Below are 21,722 nucleotides of genomic sequence, written 5' to 3'. Positions count from 1 at the left end.
AGAGAAAGCACTGACAGGCATTGTCTCCCAGAACGTGAGCATGAAAGAACCAGTCATTAAAGCCTGGGGAGAGTGGTCTAACAGACTGAAATTTAAACTCAAGCTCTTTTATATGGGATTTGTAAAATCTTGGAAAATTACTTTTTCTCTTTGATTCTTAATTAACCATTTATAAAAATGTTAAAGAACAAAAAAGACCTACCTCTTGGTGTTGCCACAAGGATTTAACTAAATGACAGAATGTATGTTAAAAATATTTAGCACAGAAGTTGGCATGGAATGATCCCTCAATAAATGCTTTTCTTAGAGTTTGCAAGTGTCTAAATTACCAATGAAGAAATGGGCTTTTCTCACACTTGCAAGTGTGATGGGAAAGGCTGGATTTTTGGTTCCAAAGAGAAAAAGAATGGCAAAGTACCAGGCTGCAGATCCTGAAACACGAACCCTCTCTCTTTTGCTTTCTAAACCAGCTTCATTTCAGCAAACGTACATTGGAAAACTTCCATATGCAGGTGACGGTTTGTATTTCTTACACTTTTCTTCTTCAAGCCTCCTTCCTACTGGTCCCCATGACTACATTTCTGGTCTTCCTCGGGAAATCCAATGTGTCTCCTTTGCAGAGAATTAGTCATACCTTTTAACACAGTTGCATAAGTAGATACAATATATTATTTTTCCACAGATAGAGATGTTTTATTTCTAGGGTCCCATTCACTTCTAATGGGGATGCCATAAAGAGAAATTAGAAATCCAGAGATGCCAGTGGACAAGGTAGAAAGAAAAGGAGAATAAAATGGAGTATGAATGGTGGGGGATGCCCTGAATCAGTTATCCTCAGTCAGCTCCATAAAGGCAGGACCTACATTTATTTTGTCTGTTCCATCTCCTTAGTCCCCAGAACATGGTCTGACAGATCCCCACTGTATGAATAATAAAGTTGAGAAGAACCAGCCACTGTCAGAGACTGGAAAAAGCAATTATTAGCAAACTTATTTTTCAGCATTTATAAGCCTGGTGTCTGTAATTACTTCCTTTTCCTTGAAAAGGATCTACGACCTGAATTTGAAGACAGGAGTAAGAGCACAGAGTCCTGGCTACAGGCAGCAGGCACTGTGTACAAGGGGAGACAAAGAAAATCAGGAAATCATAATCTCAGTCATATTTCTGCCCATTGGGCATACCCTTTCCAAAAAATCCTCATTTCCAAGGACAAGTCTCTCCCAGGGGACCAAACACCCGGAAAAATTTGCATTTTTTATGGTTCTATAAAAATATGCATCATGTTCTCCTGCCTATACTTCATTATTTTTGTTTGCTTTGTTTTTTTAGCATAGGCAGAGATTCTGAAGATCAGGGACTGAAGGGAACAGGTCACAGTTGGAATACAAAGATGTCTTCTGAAGCACATATGCCCCCAAATGAATGAATGGACCATTAAATTCAGTTTGCCCCACCGTGTATCCTCTAGGCCAAAGAAGGATTTTATTTCAATAATTATCTCATGATTTTCTTTACATAGATGTCTTCTGTGAGACACTTTAGTATAAAAGCAGGAGACCAAACACTATCCACAGAACAGGGAACCCGGAGTTTGCCATCATTAATGTCAAACAGCCAATCAGGTTCCAGGACAGACCTCAGAACCATGTGCTGGAGTAATTAAAAGAACAAATATAAGACATTAGAGAATTCTAGCATCCAATGCATTTACCTGCAAAGTAACCCTGTATTAGACACGCACGGACTTTTCTAGGGTCAAATTTAAGCTCACATCCTATACTGCAACTCAATTACAAAAGCCATCTTTCAACCAATGCAAATTAGTTCAATAACCCTGGACCCCAATGGTAGGTGGTTTCTCTGTATCAGTCAGTGACTTGGTGTCAGATAGCTGGGTTATGACTCAGGAAGTGCACAGATCAGCCTTCATTTTAATGAATGGAAATAATTTACAACATTCATTCATCTGCCACTTTTTGCCAGCCACTAAATCTGCGTTTTCCTGTCCCATAATTCCCATTGAGTTTTGTCTCTGGCTTCTCATCAATTTTTGTGTTTTCAATGGACAGTTGTTGGATATCTGTTATGCACCAGGAACTGTGCCAAGTGTGTGACAAAGAGTTAGAAAGACAACCACAGTCCTTTGTCTTTGGAGTTTATATTTTGGGAGGATGGAGGAGAGACAAGCACTGAAATAGGACGGAAGGGAAGAGGAAGAGTAGGTGGAAGTATACAAATAAGGTAATTAGTCACCGTAACTTTTAATCAATCTCAGTTACATTTTACCCTAGGCTTCTTTAAATTTGCGATTTATTCAATGACCTTTATGTATCCAGCACTTACAAGTGGTAGTTCAATAAATTCCCCCAATATCCCTAGAAAGTGATTCCCATTCCCATTTTGCAGAAAAGGAGATGGAGTTTCCGAATACTGGGGAATAATGACAATAGCAATGAGGGTTTTTAATAGAAGCTAAGATGTACCAACATTGTAAGCTATGCCGAGTACTTCCACACACTGCCGGAATTCAACCTCGTGATAATCCTATGAGCAGGCACTCAATCCCATTTAACAATGGGGAATGGAAACCCCAAAAAACAAAAACAAACAAACAAACAATGAGGCTTAGGAAGGCTAGATCTTTTCCTATGATCCACAAATAGAGGAAAATGTGAACCTAAGCCCATCTGACTCCCAAGTCCCTGTCCTTCCTCCTACCCATGAAATATTAATTTCCCCCAAATTCTAAGGTACACCCTGAAGATAGTCCTATTTTGATCATTTACACCATGAACATTTAATATGGAAACTTGTCTCTTGAGCAGATAAAAAACAAAAGAACGTTTTGCAAAACATAAAGTGACTCAGTGACATAGAAAACAAATTTACTGTTAGCAAAGGGGAAAGGGGTGGATAAACTGGGAGTTTGGGATTAGCAGACAGAAACCATTATATACAGACTAGATAAACAAGGTCCCACTGTATAGTACAGGGAACTACATTCAACAGCTTGTAATAAGCTATAATAAAAAAAATGTGAATCCTATGCTGTTTACCAGCAACTAACACAGCACCGTGAATCAACTGTACTTTAAAAAAAAAAGAAAAAAAAAATCAGGCATGGCTGCCCCCTGCCTCAGGCTTCTCACCTGAAGGACAGCTCTTCCTTCCGCTCTGCCAGTCTCTGCAGCTCCTTGCCTCTGAGCCCGTTCTCTTCCACTTTAGCACGTGGCTGGGCACTCACTACTCCACACTCCCTCCGCTCTCACCAACTGCTGGGCTTTGTTGTTCACTTGCACCAATATATACCTCTCTGGCAATGCTCTTCAGCCCTGTTCCTGTGTGTGTACACGCACACATATGCATATACGCACACACAATCCCCCCATCCCCCCCCAAATCCCCAACAAACTGCCACAGCCAAGGACAACAGAGGACAGAGAGATAAACAAAGAGAGTGGCAGGTGACAGAAAAGGAGACAAGAACGTCTCACAGAGACAGGATAAGATTGTGGGAAGTCATCAGAGCCAAGGGACAAGAGCTTTCCAGAAGCAAGAGACAAAGAGGAATGATTTCCTCTTACTGTGCTAGGCATCATGCCAATTACTTTAGAAACTCTACTTGTGAACCCACTTATATGTATCTTGTATGGAAGCTACTATCATTTCTACTTTACAGGAAAAAAATAGACACAAAGGTGTTAAAGAACTTTTATAAGGTCACATAGCTAATGTGTGAAGGAGTTGGGATTTATACCCATATTGCTCTGCTGTCAAAAAGTATTTTCTGAAAAAAATGTAAAAATAAACACACTCTACACCAGTATTCCCCACTGTGGCACATATAACAGAAGGATGAGTGAGACTGAAGATGGAGGGCTTGGTCTTTGGTGACGAGGACATAGATGAATCTGTAAGTTATTACCCACATCAGGATCCTTTGGTGACCAAAAGCAGTGCTCTTCATAATTATGCCAAGACAATAGGTGTAAAAGGGGATGTATAGTCACCCTGTTGGAGGGATTTGGTGACTTCCCAAAAATAGTCTTAGTGGAACCATGAAGTGGGAAGCAGTCAGCAGTGGACTAAAAAGGTAAGTGGAGGTAAAGAACAAAATGAACAAAGTAGAAAAGAGCTGAGCCCTCTGAAGGGGAATTTTTTTTTTTTTAATTTTAAGGCCATTTTAGACAAGTCAGAGATTAAACTTGGGGATGCTATTTTTCTTCCAAATCAAATTGCAACTATGCAGCAATTGTACTATTATTCTTGCACTCTTGTAAATTTCCAATAACAGAATCAACGCCCAGGATTAAACCCATTTCCCCCAACTCTTTTCAGGACTTTATAAGACAGAGAATCTGAACAAAATGTACACTTTAGTCTAGGGAGCTTGCAAACCCTGAAGGAGCATAAAATGTAAAACTACAGTGAGTGACTCTAATTGCAGTATTAAAATTTTTCCTGGCTGACCCAGGATTGTTTCTGGGTTGCTGAATTGAACACTCACTTAGTTTAGCATTAGGGGCCTCTGGAGGCTCTTTTTCATCTTATCAAACCATACCCACAAACTGTGAAAGCAAGTCTGGATTTGGAGGCTTCTGCCCTTGTGAACTTGGGGAGTAAACAAAAGTACCCTCTCAACTAGACCAGCTTTCCCTACCCACAGAGCTCAGGCCTGACACTCGGCATTGCATTTCACTTAATCCTAACCACAACCCTCTAAATTCAGTACCATTCCTATCTATCTTTCAAATTAAATTACTGGAGTTCAGAGAAGTCGAAGCTATTTGCCAAAGTCACATAGCTGGTAATCGTTGGCGGTCCTGCACATTTTCAATACTACTCCGTAAATATATCGGAAATTTTGTTCATTCACTTTATTAATAATGATTAAGTATCTTCTACATGTCTGATGCTGTGACCCAAGAAGCTATGGTGATCACTGGGGAGACTTGAAAAAAATTACATAATACAATGGAATGGTTGCTTGAAATTCAAAAGAAAAGTAAATGCTAAAGAGATTTTGGGGAGTGGGTTTCAAGTGAAGCAATCAGGAAAGATTTTAAACACACAAGTGAGACTTGAAAGAGACACAACAGGAAGGATTTGAAAAGGTGAGCATGAGTAGGTGGCGATTCGAGGCAGGGAGATACCTGCTTACAAGGCAGGCTTTGAGTATTTTAGGGCTGAACAAACATCATTACCTGTTGCCATCACCACCTGTTTGCTTTCCTGCATTCAGAGCCAGGAGATGGGGCCAGGAGAGGAGGAATCAATATGACATTGAACTACGTCTGCAGTCCTGACCTCAGTTTTCTCATCTGTAACATGAGGAGACTGGCTACATGACGTGTGGCGGCTCTTCCAACGTCAAAGAGTACTGTTGTTGAGAGACCCAACACTGCAGTCAGAACACAGAACATCCGGCTTAAAAAGAATTCCTTTGTTCTGAGAAAGCAGTTTATGTTCAGTGTTGTACCCTTTCAAAGGTACTGTGATAGGAATGATTAAGTCTCAGTGGTTACCACTGACAACTTCAGTTGTTACTGTGCTTGTTTCTTGACAATAATCTACTCATTTGGAAAATATTCACTCAGCATTATGCGTAACAGGCCTGGGGGAAAAGGAGATAGTTAGGTACTCCTTGAGAAGCTTGCAATCTCAGGTCATAACCTAGAACCCACGGCCACTACCATGGGATTGTATTATTATTACAATTATTATTGCATTATTACACTACCCACTTTTTAAATGTGGATTAATTGCCAACATTTAAAAATTGCATAAAATCCTATAAAAGACCCTGATGCTCTGGCTAGAGAAACAGTAATTAAGAAGGGATTGGGAGGGAAGAACCTCTCTCTGGCACATGCTCCACAGATGGGAAATTTTACAAGAGGCAGAAATGACTCTTCTCAAATTAGTGACTTGTGGGTTGAAGGAACGTATCCTCGTATCTAAACCCCTTTGTGAAAAGGATATAAACTTCACAACAAAGATAAAGAAAGCAAATAAGTAAGATCTACCCCCATGGACTTACTCTCTAGCTTTACTCTAGTACCACTTTTTCCATCCCAAAATTTGTGTCATTTATATAAAAGTGAGAAAGGCCATTTATTTTGACCCACATTTTTATTACCCAATCTTTGCTCTGTGCTCTTGTGAAATTACATTTTTATTCTGGTTCTCAATCTTTATAGGGCCACGTTGCCTGGTTTATTTCTCTTGAACTTAAATGCCAAAAGCCAAGGCAAACCCAAGCATGAAGCTTCAGGCATAAAGCACCTGGAAATTGTTTCCGAGGCTTGGCCAATTAAATCAAACTTTTCTCTGAAGGCTGCCTTGGAAAGGGACAGGCTTAATGGCCTGGTGAACAAACACTGGGGTTGCCAACACATCTGAGTTATGGTCTATTTAAACTACAAATCGGCTGCAATTCATAGCTTTCATTTTCTGAGAAAGAGAAAGCTTCAGGGTATCATAGAGGAAGTTAACAGCTGAGTTGTAAAGAGGAGGCCCTGAGACTTGTTGGCGAAGGGGAGGGTAACAAATGAATGTCATATGACTGTTATGTGTCCAATCATTCAAAGAGGAACCTTTTCTTAAAGCTCAGTCTTATGGAACATATTAGAAATACAAGCAATTGTGAACTAAAGGCATCCAACAACTGATCTCTAGTGAATCAAATGTATATTGCAAATTGGAAGTATCATCTCTGTTCTTCTTTGTCTTGGTTACAAATGTAACTTGAGAACTAGCTCTGAACCTTCCTTTCACCTAGGCAGCAAGGTGGAATTAAGAATTCTTAGGAGGAGGAAAAAAAGGGGGGGGGGGAATAATTTTGGCTAGATTGTGCTTAAGTATTTATATAGTATTAATAACATCATACTATTAGCATAACCAATACTGCTTCCATTATTCATCATGCCTTGATGATAAATACACTTGATCTGCAGTACATAAATATAGCCTTTCCCTTGTGTTTTCAGTTTTTTTGGACTTCTCTCTAGTGCATTTTCAGACAAGCAATCTTGCCTTAAATTTAAAAATACCTAAAAGACAGAGATTGAAGAAAAGCAGATTGAACATATTATTTCAAAATATAGCTAACATGATGTTTAAAGTTAGTTTATTCCATGTTTCCTGATTTTTGTACTAGTAAAATTAGTTTATTTCACTTTCTGGGCCTCAGACGTGGCCAATCTTGCTTTAGTGAATGACCAAAGGTAAGTTTTGGTTTAATCTGTTTTAAAGTAATTCAAATGAAAGATAGAGCTTAAGGTTTAATGAAGATAGTTAAATAAGTTTATAAAATGTAATTGTATACAGTCATTAAATAGAATGAAGTAGACCCACATTTATCAATATGGAAAATGGCTAAAAAATAACACCAAGTGAAAAATCACGTTATGTATATTATGATCCAAATTGTGTCTATGTGTGTATGTATGTATAAATGGAAACATACATACGCACATGGAATCTGTTTATCCATGGACAGAAAAGAAACAGGAAGGATACGTAAGTTATACGAAAGCTGTATTAAAGATATTCACATTATAATTTGCATATTATTTGTTTATATTCTGCATACTGTTTTCTTTTAAATTTTAAATCATTTGTCATAGTTTATATTCCTGGTGGGCAGTTATATAAATTTTCACACATGAATAAATTCATGTAACTGTCATCACAAAAATATATAGTAGAAAGTATTCACCAAAAATTACTTTTATAATGCAAAGAAAAAGATATTACAATAAATCCAGGCTAAGTGCTGGGATTCTCTAGGCTTCTGCCCAGAAAACCCCCTGTCACTGCGACTTCTGGAAACTCCAAGCAGCTCTTTTAGGACTTCCAGCCCCTAAGCCTGGAAACAGCTCACCTGACACACAAAGCAATGGCTCTGCGAGAAAGAGAGATGACTAGGGAGGCACACAGCTTTGATATTTTTATTCACCAATCCTAAATACATTCTCATGACAATAAAGATGTCTTGAATTCTATGCTTGTGGCTGGAATTTGATCAAGCAAGACACTGATAGCGTTGCCATTATTGGCTTGGAAACCCTGGCTTCTGGTGTTGGGAATGCTCCTGCCAGAGTTTTCAGCTTCCTGCAGCCATGCCTCTGGTGCAGCAGCAGCATTATTTTTGGCTTATTCATCAACAATTGAAATAAAAAGATCAAAGTGGTGCAAAAAATACTAAAGAGGTTTGGGGGTTCTTCTTAGAGTACGAAAACCAGAGCAGTAACAGCAAAAAGGCAGATGCCAGGGAGAAGGAAGAAAAAGGCTAAGCAATGTTAGGATGCTGGCTTGCGCCTTTTACTTTCCCAGAGCATCACATCAAAAAATGGGAGACAGATGGAAATAGGTTTGGTCTCTCTAAAGAGGCACCCGTAACCTCCTGGAGGCCCCGTTCCTGCAGTTTCTTCCTGAGTACAACTCTGGAGAGACCCTAATTGTTGGGTCACTGACACTGCAGAGAGGCAGAAAGCAGACCCAGTCTTCACTCTCACATCTTTACTGAATAGTCACCACAGGTGACATGCTGAAAACAACATCCCGGCACCAGAATGACAAAAGCATCAAGGAGCTAAGATCCCTGAACTTGTTCTGCCACCATTGGTGAGCTGGGGGAGCTGGAAGGGTTTCCAGCTGAGAGAACCATGCCATTGCTGCTATAAGAGGGAGCCAGTGGGAGTGATCTCTCCTCCTGACTCAGAGGCATCTCTGTTACCACTCAAAAGGCCCTACTTGAGGATAAACCCCACTTCAAGAGGTATATACATACTCCTGGGATGAAGTGACTTCCTCATATGAACGAAAAATTCATTTTCATTTCATTTTTCCAGGCATATCTATTTACTTTGCTCTGCTCTTCTAGTTCTTGCCAGAGATTTGAGTTTTTCCCAGAATCTGAACCACCTGCCTTGCTCTGTCATTTGGAATTAGTATCCATATGGCCACTGTCTGTCTGATTTGGGACTAAGCTTGTCTGCCCTGTGCTAAGCATGTCTCCCCCAATTATGACCCAGGGTTCTGATGTAACCTTGATCAAACACCTTTGTGATCCTTCAAGCCCTGCTTCGGGTCCCTGGAGCCCCTCCATCTAGCACCCTGGACACTTGCACGTAGACCAAGATAACAGAGATCAATGCTTGGCTTCCGGTCCCCTGGCTTTTGTTTGGAAAGTCTTGACTTCCCCCACGTAGACACTGTGGCTTTTAGGTAGGGCCTGTACAACCTCTCTCCTCATCTGTGGGAGAACTGGCATGCTCTGAAGGGTTCTTATCCACAGTGTCGGGAGGCCTACATGATGACCATCTGGCTTTTTGTACAAAGTCACACGTTGCTATTTTTGCTACATATGCTGCAGTGGAGCTGCCCACAGGCATCTGCTCTCCTGCACCTGATACTTACCACCCCCAGCTGCAAAATTTAAAAGCTCCATAATGGCTGGGAGAGAAGAATCTCTCTGGGTGATGGCCTAACACATAATGAGACCTATTACTTTAAATTTATTTACTTGATCCTTTAAATTTTAAAAAGGATAATGATGTGGAGAACCCTGCCTCCCTTTTCACCACAACCCTGCATCCTCATCACTTCCCTCTAACGTTTCTCTGTAAGAGAATCCACCTCTATCATTGTGTTCTGTATTAAAACCAAAGTTAGAGAGTCCAACATCAGAATTTTCTGGTTTTGAAAATCTATAAAAGATTAAGAAGCAGCAGGTTCTATGGCTCTTTACGGTAATTAACTACCCCAAACTCCAGTTTACCAGAGATGCACTCCTCTCAGTATTAATACACAAACGACAGATGCAAATAGGAACCAGTCGAGGGGAGGGTGTTTCACCATTTATAGAGGTGCATGAGGTATGTGACCAACACAGTTCATTACATCATCCATAGATGCTACTCCTGTTTTACCAGGAAAACACGAGCAACTTGTGCACCGGGACCAACAAGATGAACACCTACCTCTGCTGAAGAGAAAGCACAGGCCAGGCGCGGGCATGCCTGAGCTCTGGGTGAGCTCTGTCATTGGTTCCTCAGAGCCGTTCATGGCGAAACTTCTGGAAACATTTCTTATCTTTTAAAATTAACCATGTGCTTCACCTTTCTAACAACCACAGCTTCCCAAATATAGGACCAGCTACCTCCTGAGGCAGTGCTCTCCAGACAGAATGGTTTGTCTTAAGCTAGAGCTCACTTGTACAGATACTAATGAGTGGAGGAAACCCTGCATGTGAGGGCTGTTAGATGACCTCTAGTTTTACTCCTCCTCTCTCAGATCTAAGACTCCAGAATAACAAATTTGTGATTTAATAGCCAACATTGTAAATAGTAAGATAGCCATGACTGCTCCCACAAATGTCATTAATGACAAAACCAGAGCCAACCAATGCCTAGTTAACTTTCAGCCCAATGCTCTGTCCGCCAAGTCTTCAAGCAAAAGTTTCATGCCCAACACCAAGAGGTCCATAAAATAAAAGCCAGCAAAGAGTAAGGAAGTGGCACCGACCTGGTATTGAAGGACAGTCACAGAGGACTGGCAGCAGCATCCAAGGGTCTGTTTGACTCCACCTCGTGTTTCACCCAGCATCATAATTTCTCAGAGAAACAACATTGCTGAGGTCACATCCCCATGCTAGGTCTCTGAAAGTTCATCTCAGTTCAATCATCCCATGCCGTATCACCCCTTGGCCTGGCTGGGTCTGAGGCAGGCTGGGGACTGACACAAGGAGGGGAAGGACCTGCTTCCACTCCAAATCATTAAAGAGTTCATTCCATGAACTAGAAAACAATCCTGGTGTAGGAAAAGCCACCTACCTTTGGTTCCAGCTGAGGAGAAGTCTTCTGCTCTCACAGTTGTGTGGATCCTGAAGACACATGCGATATTCCTGCCAAAAAATCCACAGGGACAGAGTTACTTCTCTGGGGGTGGATCTCCTCCATCATCATCATCATCATTATCATCATCATCATCTCCTCTTTCCCCTCTTTATCATTCTGCTCCTCCTCCTTTCCTTTCCCATTTTTGGTTATTTTTCTTCCTAGCAGTACATCCTTGGCATATACAGTATTTATAAAGTGTTTTTAAGTATTTTGTTCTGTCACACAGATAACCAAGGGAAACAAAATACTTTGAGGCAGATCTCCCTAAATCTTCTAAAAGGGGAGTTTGTAAAGTGAGAGTTGTCTTTTATATGTCCCCATAGCACATTAAAACAAAAGGAAGATTTTGCCTTGCATAAACTAATGTGAGGTAGGTATGACCATTGTGCTCACTTTACAGAGAAGGAAACAGGCACATCTGGCTTATGTCCTTGTCCAAGGTCACGTAGCATGAAACAGAACTAGGATTCAACTTGAGAAGTCTCACACAGAGTACAACCATACCACAGGGTTATATGGTTTTTTGCCAAATAAGGACTCAATGCTGAAAAGGTGATCTTATTTGCTCAAAATCACACTGCTAGTATGGAGTGGAGTTAGAATAAAACCCTGTTCTCCTGGATCTGGTCTAGTGCTCCTTCCTTGGCATTAACAGCAATACCCCAGACTCAAAGCCCAAGTTCTTCTAAAGTCCTGGTTCACATATACAGCTCAGATGAGCTCATAATAACAGGTTTGTCTGGCTTGTAAACATGAGACTCTCCTTATTTGGAGACACTGCCTGAAAGTGCTCTTTTGAAGAAAATACATCATAGAGAGATTCAACCTACGAACACTGTGTGGGCCAGAGATCCCCAGGTGCCAGCTGCTTACGCATCTTGTGGCACCCTTGCAAATGTCTAAGGAAGTGAAGAGTAGTAGGGTCATTTTTCATAGATGGGAAGAGAGGAGGTCACAGAAGAGAAGTGACTGGTTCCAGATTACAGAGCTGGTAAACAGCAGATAAGATCTGTGGCCAGATCTGACCTGTGGTTCCAGGTTTCTCCCCTTCAGTCCAGAACACATAAGATTCATGTGAATGCAGACATCTCAGAAAGTAGAGTCTTTAGTTAAGAAACTGAGTTAGAAAGAAGAATAAGTGTTTTTTTGTTTGTTTGTTTTTTTTTTTTTTGCAATCTTGTCTAGATATAGTACAGCAAATAGCCCTCCACCTCAACCCTCATCATGGAGTGCAGAGTTCTGGTATCAGGACAAAGGCAGAAGATGCTTAAACTTGAATCTTAATTGCCTTGACCTTAACAGAATGCTTTTACAATTTCTGTAAATGTCTTACCCTTTAATAATTAATTATATAGACCCCATAAAGTGAATAAGCCTGACTCCACACTAATAAGCTGCTTTACTACCCTTCATATAATTTTACTGATTTCTACAAATTTGCTTTATAATAGTAATGCTCTGCTTAAGAAAGCAGAGTGAGCACTGATGTTTTGCCTCCACCTTGCCTTCTGTAGACTGGGGTGGGAGAGCCCCCCAAATACACAATCAGATATGCCAACTTTCTCCAAAAAAAGGATAAAAACTTGTTTTTAAATCAAAATAATCTTCTGTTGAAGAGAGAAGAAACTGAAGTTATTGTAAACTGCACACTGGGTGGCCCAGTGTGGTAGAAATGAACTCAGCCAGCCTCTGACCCACTCTCATTGGCTTCAATAGGTAACATGATTCTCAAAAGATGTTGTCTCTAAAACCATCTGGTAGGCACTTGTAACTTTAAGTCAAAGTAAAACAGAACTCTGTTTCAGACAAAGTGGACTAGAGCTATAACCCAGTTCCTGCTTTCATGGAGGGAAGGAATTTATGAAGGAGAGAGCTGAGGACACTGCTTCCCACATCACTGCTTAGAACATCTGCATTCATGATCACTGCAACAGAAAGGATATTTTGACATCTTTATATAATTTATATGTGAACAAAAGTTCTGCAATTACCCAAATGACCCTAATATTTGAGGTTGAAGCTTTTACTTTTAATAACAGAAATCTATCATTCAATGACCAACCTGTAGTTTGCACATAATTGGTTCAACCCAACTCTTAATTAGGTTCTCCATCAGCCACAGCGCCAACTTAATATTTAAAGTCATGGCTCTGGTCCATCTGTCAAAACACTCACAATCAGTCACACAATCTGTTTTCCTTCCTCAGTTATACAGCTGTTCTTGCTCTGTTTCACATCAAGACCCATTTTGAACACTAGGTTCTTCTCCATAATCCTATCATGGAAGATGACTGTGGAAAATAATAATAATAAAAAAAAAAGATTCATGTATTCCGATGAATCTTATGTGTTCTGGACTGAACAGGAGAAACCTGGAACCACAAATCAGAAAAAATAAGACATGAGAGGAAATAAAGAAATTAAGGAGTAGTTATCCATTCTTATTCTTTCAATTATTTAATCAAACTTGAAAAAATGAATCCCTCATTTCACAAGGGCACAGTTCAGACACAAAAACAGAGTAGACTGATGACAAACAGGCTGAAGTACAAGCCTCTAAAATGGTTCCTATAAGCCTGCTTTAATTAACATGAAAGAATTCCTCACTAGGAATAAACATTTATGGCCAACAGTCACTCATGGGGACAAAAACACATCTGTGTTACTGCAACAAGACGTCTGGGATTTACAACAAGCCTGGTTCATTTTCTTGTATTGAGCAACTGAGTCAATGAGGTCCACCCTCATCTAGGGACACAGCCTCAAAGACTGGCCCAAGAAATGTAATTAAACTTAATTAATTCAACTATTCTTGCTCTCCTACTGCTCAAAGAACCAGCCAACTTATCTCTCCAACCAGATGGTGAGTTCAAGGGAAAGAACGATAATGTATTTCCTTATATTTCCATCAATATATGCCTCAATCAAATCAAGGACTCAGAACAGAATTATAGAACCTACTTAAAAAAAAAAAAGATTGTTTGTCATGGAACTGGGAACAAAGAAGAGTATCTGTGAATTACAAATCTGTATCCACACTTCTGGCAGTCTCAGCCATAGCCTCCAGCTCATTCCTTCAGTCCTGACTCCATCAGATGTATCAATCTTTTTTTCCAGATAGGAATATGTGAATTATTTTCCCACTTTAACAGATAGTGATAGCATGATTTTAATCTGCTGAAAAGCAAGTGAGTCACAGATACTTTTGCTAGAACACATTTTTCAGAATTTAAAATGTACTTTTAAAAGTGATCCTTTGTCTCCACAATGTCACCAAGTATAGGTAGTATCACAAAGACAAAAGAAACAGAGATACTATGTAAATATTAACTCTAAATTACGCATTAAAATAAGCTAACTAGTGTAATTAAAATATTACATCAAAGCAGATTATTGTGCACCTAACTAAAATCATCTCACATACCATAGCATTACAGATTCCACACTTGGAAAATACTGAACTTCATGATTTTTACAGGTGTTTGGCTCCAAATTTTCAGTCTCTCACTTATTAATGAGAATTCAGACAAATGGACTCATTCAGGGAAAAGGGCTGCTGATATGCACTTCTGGGACTCTGGTTAATCAGACCCTCTGTTCTGGTGTCTCAGAGACAAGGTCTGATGGTGCAAGAGCTGAAGTACTTTCAGCCACCACAGAAGGGTGGGGAGTATACAGGTGGGCACAGAGATACCCAATTTGAGGATGGCTTCATGCATGGCATAGCTGGTCTTTTTCACTCATCAAAGGATCAATGCATCAGTCTTTAGAATCATTCAACAAAAGAACTTATAAAGAACACCTGAATTTTGTATATGGCTATCAATCAATAGGGAGTATGTAACTGTACTATTCAATATTCTACCACTGACTACATGTAGCTATTAATACTGTATTAATTTAATTAAACTTAAATAAAACTAAAATGCAGTTCCACTGTTGCACTAGCTACATTTCAAATGGTCAACAGCCACATGTGGCTAGAAGCTACTGTGCAGGACAGAGCAGAGGTATATTTCCATCACTGCAGAAAGTTCTACTGGAAAGCTCTGCTCTACAGTCTGTTGATGAACAGTCTACAAAAGAGCCATGTATTCAGAAAGAAAGTCATGTGAGGTGTGGTCCAGCTGAAATTACATGCATTGTCACACATGCATCACACACTCACACATACAACCTCTATAGTCCATGATCTCTCTCTTTATAACAATCAAATCAAATCTAGAGGGAAAGTCATGCATCATTTTCTTCCTCCCCACTGCTTTCCCCAAGTCTTGACCCCCTACTTGTGTTTCTATTATCCAAAGCTTGTTGTGGCAGTAGGTCAGTTTGCTCCAAGTAAGATGATAAGATCAATAAGCAAATACATTGTTTGGGAAATATTAATGTTTCCTTCCTTACAACCTTTTGCTCCTTCCTACTTTGTCTAAAACCAACCATGTTAGTATGAAGTCTGAGAGTAACACAGGGCTGATAACCAACCTCATCTGAAAGTGTGAAAAATTGAATAGACAGCCAACTAAAATTAAATATAATGATCCATTGAGTATGTGGATTATCATAAATGTATCTGGGTTCTCATTACTAGCTTCTTTGGCCTTAGGATACTGGGACCTCTAAAATGGAAGCCACTGTGCCCAGTAAACACCAAGTTCCCTTCACTTTACAGATGAAGAAACTCAGACAAACTTGGTTCTCATTTAAGGAATCTTAAAGTGATTTGATTTAATGGATTCTGTCAGGAAATTTTAAAAAATTCTATGCACTTTACTAAGGAGGACTACAAATGGATTGAATCTTTTGCTTCCCATCAAGGGAATTTTAACCAATCAATGAAAGAAATTGCCATCAACTGACCCAGAAACTCATATTTCCAGCCAATCATGGCAGCAAGACTGGGTTTCAATAGAAGGGTAAGTGCACTGTGTACTGCTTCTCATGGAAAGCATTCAATCATTGGAGCTCCACTGACAATGAGGTTTCCCAATACTTAAGATACAGAAAATAATGCTTTGGCATCTACTGCAGTTTGAGCTCCCTGACATTTTATGTATGAATGTATTTACTACCTCCCAGGAATAAGCTTATGTGCCAGTAAGTAGCTACTGCACACTGAGTATTACTAATGGAATTTTAAAGTAGGTTACTAACCCAAAGAGCTAACTTTTATTGACTTCTTACTATATCCTAGGCTTTGTGCTAAGGACTTCATTTGAATGTCTCATTTAATCCTTGCAACCACCATAGATGCAGACACTATTTTGTACCCCATTTTATAGCTCAGAGAACTGAAGCTTAGAAATACTAAGGATTTTGTTCAGAATCACATTGTCGTTAAGAGGCAGAGCCAGGACATCAGCCCAAGCCGTCTGATTCCTGATCCTGTACTTTCTTATACTGACTCATCAAGTTATACTTGTCGAGAGTAGCCTAGTTTAAATGAGTATTTTTGTCTAACCTCTCCAGTGTAGAGAGGAATGATGTCAGTGGTTTGATAGTAAGAAATGCTCCTTTCCTTTCAGCTGCTAATCAAAGGGAGGTGATTATGAGGAGAAAATGTAGAACACTGGAACAGTATCATTCTTGTTTCGTTAACAACATGTTGAAGAAGGTCAGGGATTCTGATTATACATGACCGCAGATTCCCTGACCCACCAAGCCAGGAGGTCACCATATCAGGCTGCCTGTAATCCTTAATTTAGATTCAATGTTTCTCCCTGAGCAGCTTCAAACTATCATTTTTATATGCCTTAAATTACTGTAAAAATACAGATTATAATAATAATTAAGTTTCTCTTTTGTATGAGGATCTGTGAACATTAAAATGTTGAGAGATACCAATTGGTATAATTTGTAAAACCACTCTCTTATTTGCATGTATAAGTCTAGTTGACTGAAGGGAGCACAATTTAGGAAAAAAATACAATAATAAAAGTGGTTACCAGCCAATATGGCATAATGCATTCTATTACATACTTTAATTTAGGCTGCTTGACCAAAAAGATAAAAAAAAAAAGCAGTCATGTTCCCTTCTTTAAAAGCAGGGGGGAAAAAAAAGCAGAAATGTATTGAACAGTTGTGGAGAATTCCTATTACAGCCTAAGTAACTAAATTTTACTGTACAAGAGTCAACAGTACTTTAAAATGTATATGAATAATTGGCTATAGATTACATATAAAGAGTATATATGTGTACACATACATATATATTTAATATAAAGAAAATGTTTAATACGAGCTTTTGTTTGAGGTTGACGTCCACATAATGTCCAGAAAATGAAGTAAGATTGGTATAATTATTTTCAAGTCTCCCCTCTAATCAACAAGGTAGTTCTTGAAGGCCTGGTGGCTCCCTCCTGTTGGCACCTCTGGAAGTGAAAAACCAGATGATCTTGCTTATTTGCAGACGCATCTCTATCTGCATATCAATATACCTATCTATCCACAGATACCACATAGATATTGTTCTCTGACACTATGCCAGGTAGTATTTTAGGTCCCTGGAATATACTTGTAGACAGTATAAACTCTACTACCTGTCTTCATGGAGCGAGAGTTTACTTTCTTTAAGCTTGATGGTAGTGAGTACTTATTTTAAGCCAATAGTCGTAATTCTAGACATTGCTGCCTATAATCTATCACATGCAGGACTAATTCATGGACTGTTTTCCCATGTGAAAAGTCAGTTTCTGTTTTTTCCTCCCAATTTTATTGAGATATAATTGATATAGAACTGTAGAAGTTTAAGGTGTACAGCATGATGATTTGACTTACATTGGGAAATGATTACCACGTTAAGTTTAGTGAACATCCATCATCTCATGTATTTTGTTTTAAATGAAAGCCACTCTGCATTTTAAATTTCAGGATTTCCTGTGAGTAGATGTTCTTAACTATGGGGAACTATGAAAGAAACACTAAGTCACTACTTCAGGTAAGGAAAGTCATGTGACAGGGACGTGCTAAAGCTCTTCCTCTTTTACAAGGAGATAAAGTATCCAAACCAAAGATACATCTTTCTCCTTCTGTTCAATGGAATCTACCTACAACTAAATCACTTCAAATACAATTGTTTTTTTTCAAAATCCATTTTCCTCCTTCCAACATTAAAGCCGAAGATCCAGGATATTCTCTAGGCTTTAGTAACAGATCAACTGAATTTCCTGTCTTTGTTCTGCTCTTTACCTCCTGCATGTCCTTGGCCAAATCATCGGTCTCTTTCTAAGCATCAGTTCTTTCTCCCAGGTAATGAGAATCATAACCCCTGTGCCACAGATGAATGAAAAATTAAATGAGGTCATAAATGTAGAGTAACTAAGATATTAAACCAAATTTTAAAATGCCCCAGACTGGGCATTTAATAGGAAAGATGGGGTTGATATTCCTCAAAGATGAAGGCACATGGAAAATCATCAAACATTCAAGCTTTCTCATATCAACAGCACTAAGAATTTAGTAATATTAAGAGGAGTCAATGAAACTATTGAAAATGATTTTCTTCAATGACCATTCCCTATAAATGCATTGCCACTGTTAAATTAACCCCAGCATAAACACGTGAGAAAGATATACTAAGAGACACTAGTGATTGCCACCTAAGAAGAATTTTGAGAGGACTGATGAACTATTGGTGGCGTGGCACTTTGGAACTCCAAGAATTAAGAATATACTAGGTACATACACACACACACACACACACACATACCTGCATTAGCACACTGAGTATCACTGTATAAAACTGAGTCAGGCCTAACACATCATGTCTAAGTGGGGCAGAAGTGAACAGTCTTGTTCATGAAAGATCCTGTATACACATTGTCTTTCAGGCCGAAAGATTCCACACACACTCTCCAACTCTATCAGTGGTTCCCAATAGGCCAACTAAGGTTACAGAGTAGGAGAGTCACAGTACAACAATTTTATCACTTACACAACTGTAGTCAGTCTACCTACAAAGGAATAGCACAGAAAAGGGAGAGGCAAGACCACCACCCAGAATCCCTAAGAAAAATGATAGACAGCTTATCACTGCCATACATGTGTGTCTCAGATGTTACTGCAATCAGTAGACCTCCACAGCAAACACTTTCAATTTTATAAACTGGGTAGAGTCAGTTGGTCAGTGGTACTTATTGCCCTAAAGATGCTGGGAGGTTTATTTAGTGAGAGAGGAAAGCTAAGTGAAATCATAAGAGCTCCTAAGAAGGTCCTCAGGCTTGGGGTTTATGGAGGGAAGAGAAGTCACAAACCACACAAGTGAACAGAACGTGGCAGTGTCACTGGACTCTTACTCATTTGAGGGTATATGACTCACAGTAAACCAGTTCAGATAGGCACTAGCCCTCTTAAAAGATGAAAAAACTCGGTCTAGGAGTATAAGCAAATTGCCAAGGTCACACAAACAACAAATAAATTGAACCAAAATGTACTTATTTTGGTTTTCATTGTCAAGGTGCCTTCATCAAGGGTTTATTCACAAACCCAATTAAATATATAAATAAAGTATTATTACATAAATATATATAAATTTCCCAAGAAACTGGACAGAATCAGGAAGACTAAGGGAAACTGAGCTTCTTTGTTTTTGAAAGGCCTGGGTAATAAAGATTTTCGCCCTCATCAACCTGTATGTAAACACTGAAAAAAGTAAGGTGTGTGTGTGTGGCAGGGGTGGTTAGAGAAGTTTTGAGGGAAGGGGTATTAAGGAAAAGACATGCCTATAGAGTAGAGAGGTTTACATGTTAGGGCACTGAATTAATTAGTAATCACCACTTCTGTGTTACTTCATTACCCTAGACTTCTTTGCCTGCTATTCTGTAAGCTGTAACTCCAATAAACCCCACTATACTTATAAGCAACCAATGATGGGCAAAGATGGTAGAAATTTGAACCAACTCTTAAGTGGTGTTATCAGTTAGCCAAAAATACAATCTTCATATTCTTTCCAAGATCTTTTAAGAAATGAACTAGATCAAAGAGGTTTAATGCATGAGTGATATTTTATAGTTTAAACAATTTCTAAGTCCTCTGCTTCCTGGTCTGATGATAACTACATGCTTATTTTTAAAGGTTTCCTTTTATGTCAAAAGCTTTGAGTTATTATTTAAAGCAAAGAGAAAGTTATTCAATTAGTTTGGTAAGATTCAAATTCAAATTGAAGGATTAATTAGAGTGGTCATGACATAAGAACTATAACAAATAAGGTAGGAAATGAGGGCAAAGCCTTCAGTACCTGAAGGGAAAGATTAATGCTTCATTTATTGATTAATCCAGAGTTGAAAACCACTATAAAATCATAGCCCATATAATGAAGGTGGAATAGAATGGGAAATTCTGAGGATGTTCTCATGACATAAACATCAGTACTAAATGCTTTATCATGATTCACAGCATTGCAATCTATATCTGCATACCAAGATAATTCATAATATGTAGGCTATTATTTCTTGAATGTTCATGATTTTTATTATTAAAAATATAGAAATAAACACAACCGACTAATGTGTACCTCTCTGGGAAGGTTTCTGGCAATTAAATTACATTTGAAAATTTTATGAAAGCTACTAGCCTGAATAATCATTACCTACAACAAACAAATTTCCCCATTTCTTGACTTAATTTCCATTTTTAAAAATTTATAGCCATCCTCAGTTTTCACGATCTCTTACCTGCTATACGACAGGCTGAAAATTTTATCTATCTATCTATCTATCTATCTATCTATCTAAACAGTCTTGAGCTTTTACCATCAGTTGTTTCCTTACTCTTTGGGTGAGTTATTTTTCATATTTAGCTTAAACTAGACTAGCTGTCTCAGATTGCAAACATGTATAATTTTCTTGAAAACCTAAAACCTTTTTGGATATAGCCAAGATCACTGGCTTTTACTCTTAACAATTTGCTTTATTTAAAGCAAAAGCTCACCCTCAAACCCCAGTGTCAGCCTCCTGTCATCTAGCAATTTCCTCTCTGTGTAAAGGGGAGGACACATCTTTAAGATAGAAAGCTCTAACTCTACACATACACACAAACACATAGGGTCTTTTAGAAGATGTAGAAGTGTCCTGTCATAAAACATACAATGTCAGATTTTTCAACAGCAAAAAAAAGAACACACTAAGAGCACATATTAAAGATTACCTGAAAACATAATTATTTCATCATCAAATCTCAGGCACTATAAATTGACCCTTTTCCCCTTTGCTCTGGTCTTTATCTCTCCACAAGTTCTGGGCAGACGGTCAGGAATTAGGGATTTGTTTGGAGAAAGCTATTTAGGCGCAAGTATGCCATGTGAAACTGTGAAGTTAGGGCTCTCAGAAAATGGGAGAAAATCTGCAGCACTTCCTTGGTCCAGAAGCCCCATCAACTTCCATTCTCCAACAGATCACTCAACCTGCTTTGTTTAATCCCCTTTACCACTAACCTTGCCAGAGCTTCACAGCTCCTTCTGCTCTGCTAAGCCAAACCTGCTAAGTAGATTGTGGCTGACTGTGTGTGAGTCACCTCAAATTCTGCCAACAGATGGCCTTTCCCAAGTCACCTTCTGAAGCCCATGATCCTAGTGCCCTCCCTCCAAGACACTCTAAGGAGTTGGTGTTCCTGCCTTCACCAGCCCACCCTCTCATCTCTCTCTTTTAGTCTCTTCTGGATGCAGAGGGCAGCACTTCACAAACATGTTTCATCCAGGAGGTTGCAAGGGTTTGACACGTGTCTTGCTCCATGGGCCCTAGAAAGGGAAGCCCCGTGAGGTTGGAGCCTGGGTAAAGAGATGGGAATGGCTGTTCGGGTCACCAGGAGCCACCAGTGCAGATGCTT

At 39.2% G+C, this 21,722-nt stretch overlaps 2 long non-coding RNA genes across 2 annotated transcripts in view; both read right to left on the bottom strand.

Moving 5' to 3' along the window:
• LOC141579254 (uncharacterized) overlaps positions 1 to 3,343 on the bottom strand; it is a 248,272-nt gene extending 244,929 nt beyond the window's left edge. The window contains exon 1 of the long non-coding RNA XR_012510411.1: positions 3,150 to 3,343. This is a non-coding gene — a long non-coding RNA (uncharacterized LOC141579254). The remainder of the gene's footprint in view (positions 1 to 3,149) is intronic.
• Positions 3,344 to 10,836: 7,493 nt separating this feature from the next.
• The window catches only part of LOC141579253 (uncharacterized), a 76,234-nt gene continuing 65,348 nt past the window's right edge, over positions 10,837 to 21,722 (bottom strand). The window contains exon 3 of the long non-coding RNA XR_012510410.1: positions 10,837 to 10,909. This is a non-coding gene — a long non-coding RNA (uncharacterized LOC141579253). The remainder of the gene's footprint in view (positions 10,910 to 21,722) is intronic.

This window comes from Camelus bactrianus, chromosome 11, assembly GCF_048773025.1.
Source record: "Camelus bactrianus isolate YW-2024 breed Bactrian camel chromosome 11, ASM4877302v1, whole genome shotgun sequence".
Taxonomy (NCBI): domain Eukaryota; kingdom Metazoa; phylum Chordata; class Mammalia; order Artiodactyla; family Camelidae; genus Camelus; species Camelus bactrianus.
The sequence above is the reverse complement of the archived record's forward strand: the minus strand, read 5'-3'. Positions and strand labels throughout refer to the sequence as shown.